General features: G+C 47.9%; 1 pseudogene across 1 annotated transcript; it reads left to right on the top strand.

Annotated features, from left to right (window-relative positions):
- The first annotated feature begins 2,101 nt into the window (after window positions 1-2,101).
- Window positions 2,102-3,498, top strand: LOC309522333 (THO complex subunit 7 homolog; annotated as a pseudogene). The gene is made up of 2 exons: window positions 2,102-2,787; window positions 3,243-3,498. The product of its transcript is annotated as a THO complex subunit 7 homolog (transcript).

Here is a 3,498-nt window from a genome sequence, read left to right as displayed (position 1 = left end):
CACTGGTCCTGAAAGTCCTACACTGGCTCCCAGTACGTTTCCGAGCACAATTCAAAGTGTTGGTGCTGACCTTGAAAGCCCTAAATGGCCTTGATCCTGTATACCTGAAGGAGCGTCTCCACCCCCATTGTTCTGCCCGGACACTGAGGTCCAGCTCCGAGGGCCTTCTGGCAGTTCCCTCACTGTGAGAAGTGAGGCTACAGGGAACCAGGCAGAGGGCCTTCTCGGTAGTGGCACCCTCCCTGTGGAACGCCCTCCCATCAGATGTCAAAGAGATAAACAACTACCTCACATTCAGAAGACACCTGAAAGCAGCCCTGTTTAGGGAAGTTTTTAATGTGTGCCATTTTAATGTATTTTTAATCTTTGTTGGAAGCTGCCCAGAGTGGCTGGGAAAACCCAGTCAGATGGCCGGGGTACAAATAATAAATTAATATTATTATTATTAAACTAATTGAGTCAAGTTTAAATTGTTATTACTCTGGCTGTTCCTAGAATTCAATATGGTATTTAAATGCAGATTTGCTATTGCAAATTGACGGCTTTGGAAACTGATCCACACATGGAACTTGATGCACAAAACAAGAAGAAAGAGAAAGGAATTGGTTTGTGTGCAGCGGCGTTTTGCTTCTACTGGAGGGAGTAGCAATTCCTCCTAATCACTGCAGCCGCCTAAAAAGTTGCTTCAGAATGCTTGTGAGAAACAGCATGGGAGGCAGTCCTGATGGGGAGGAATCGGCTTAAATTCTGTCCTGATCCCTTTCTCAAGCAAGGCGGCTCCATGGACCCCAGCCCCCTCCACAAACAAGGGAGTCCTTCTGTTGGCAGAGGAGAAACTCTAGATCCAGCCCATTCACTCAATTTCACCCAGCGCTTGGGTTTGCTCGAGTTCATCCAGTGCACATGTTCAGACAGGATGCAGCCATGAAAAAAGAAGTGTGAGTTATATTTGCATTTTTTTAAAAAACAGTTATATACTGCAACCTATTCTGTCTAGTTTTTTTTTACATTTCTGCATACTCTTGAAAATAAAGGGACGGTGCTTACCACGACACTATTTTGGATATACACTTGAATTAGTGAGTTGCTTTACTTAAAACAGTTGTTTTGCATCTCAATCAACAGCAGTTTGCTCCAATAGTGATCTTGGATGGAGAGTGCTGCCAAAGATCGGACACAAAATGTGGGCCCAGGAGGGAGGAATCGGCAAACTCTGAGGTTTGCTGAAACGCAGAAAAAGAGAGGAAAACCTTGAGGAGGTAATCCCACCAAAAAAAAGTGCAATAAGCATGCTGAATGTTTAATCAGCTGAAAAATTAATACAGAAAAGCTTGCCAGGTGGATGAGAAAGCCCTAAGGAACATTGGGACCAGCCTTGTACCAGAGTGAGTCTTGGCTCATGTAGTCTCCCATTGTCTACACAGCCTGGTCACAGCTCTCTAAGATTTGAGACCAGGAGTGATTTGCAGCCCTACCGGGAGATGCAGGGGATCAAAATCAGCAGCCTTCTGCATGCAAAACAGTTGTACCACCACTGAGCTATGGTCAGGACTGTATCTTGGTGGGCCCCGCCAAGGGTGCAGGTGAGGAGGGGGAGCAAAATCGGCTTTAAAATATGTCCATAAATATGTCTACAAACAAAAATATCAATTATTGCCTCTTAAGAAAAGGTTTTGAATAAAGGGTGAATTGAATGGGTGGAGGGGGTGGGGTTTGGAGGAGAGGCGGTAAAAAGACCTAATTTGTCCATGGACTAGGAGTTGCGATCTGGATGGTTCTGCCAGGGGCGCAAGATCACCTAGCTATCGTTCTGGCTATGGTCATTCCACTAGTAGAATGGCCCATTGCCGAAATGGGAGCGCTCTTGCCAAGAAGTGAGAGCGCACTACAACATTTTGTTGCAGGGCCCCCTTGCAATGTGTTGAGGAAGGGCTGGAAGTGTTTGCGGCAATTTTGGTGCAGGTGGAGTTTTTCCTCTGCCCACCGAGTAATTATGGAGTTTTCACCACGCGTAGCAATTACAAGCGAAGGATTTACAGACTAGAGAATACTTTTGGTGTTGGTGCTGCAACCAACCTACTTTTGAGGACATCAAGAACAAGATAAGTGTGTGTGGCAGGGAGGGTAAACTAATCACACAGCCCAGTGTGTGTGTGTGTGTGTGTGTGTGTGTGTATACATCTTATACCCCACAACATGTCCCAGAGGAAACCACAATCTCACACGAGAGCATGGCTCAAAGAAAATGGGATATTGGCTCGCTCGCTCGCCGCCATGGGCGCCATACCGATGATGAAGTTATTCGCAAACGACTATTGATTGACGGAGATGGTGCTGGCGACGACAGACAAATTTGTTGGTGAAGAGTTTCATCAAGTGCAACTCCGGATCCCATGAAGGTGTCTACACCCAGTACCAATGCATGCTGAGCACTCTGTCACAGTGTGAATTTTCAATGGGGAAAACCTTGCTTGTATATGATATGAACCTCAGAGAAATGGAGAACTATGAAAAAATCTACAATGATACAGAAATAGCTGCAGCACATGAGAAAATTGCAGAGTGCAAAAAGCAGATTCTTCAGGCAAAAAGAATACGAAAAAATTGCCAAGAATATGATGCTTTGCCTTAAGTAATACAGCATCATCTGGATAGGCATGAAACACTCAAGCAGTTAGAAGCTCTGGGAAAAGAACTTCAGCATCTCTCCCATATCAAAGAAAATGTAGAAGACAAACTGGAGTTGAGACGAAAGCAGTTCCATGTACTTCTGAGCAGCGGCGTAGCGTGAGTTGTCAGCACCCGGGGCAACGCAAGTAATTTGCGCCCCCTAACCCGGGGCAAGGCAAGTAATTTGCGCCCCCCCTAACCCCTAACCTGCGAGTTGCCGCTGGCGCTGCCGCCCAAACGACGCCGCTTGCCAGGAGAAGAAGGGGGGCAGAGAGGCGAGGAAAATGCAACATGGCCCAGCAGCTGCAGCAGCAGCAGCGGAGGCGGGGCTGTGAGGAGGGGCTGCCTGGCGCGTCCTCCGCAGCCCTGACGCGCGGGGCTGAGAGCCGCTGCCTGCCGGACGCCTTCAGCCCGGGCGTGCGCACAGCTCGTCGGTTCCACGAGACATGCGGCTCTGCTACAGCCTGCGCCCGAGGCTCTTCGGCGACTCCGGAGGCAGCGAGCGCGCCCCCCCATGTTGCGCCCGGTGCGGCCTGCCCCCCTTGCACCCCCGCTACGCCACTGCTTCTGAGCACCATCCATGAACTTCAGCAAACACTGGAAAATGATGAGCAGCTTTCAGAAGCAGAAGATGCCTCAGATACACCGATGGTATCTGCAGATAAACAATAGACAGACCCTGGATATAGCTCCATAGCCTGGCAGCCTGGCAGGATACTTTTTCCTTTTCTTTTGGTCTCCTGAGAAACTAGATTGTATTTCCATTGGAATGCATTTGACTTAATGTTTGAAATGTCTTTTTAATACAATAAATAGTTGGTATTACAT

Source organism: Podarcis vaucheri (assembly GCF_965113315.1).
Source record: "Podarcis vaucheri genome assembly, chromosome: 17".
Lineage (NCBI taxonomy): Eukaryota > Metazoa > Chordata > Lepidosauria > Squamata > Lacertidae > Podarcis > Podarcis vaucheri.
Note: the sequence above shows the minus strand (reverse complement) of the source record. Positions and strands in the feature narration are given on the sequence as shown.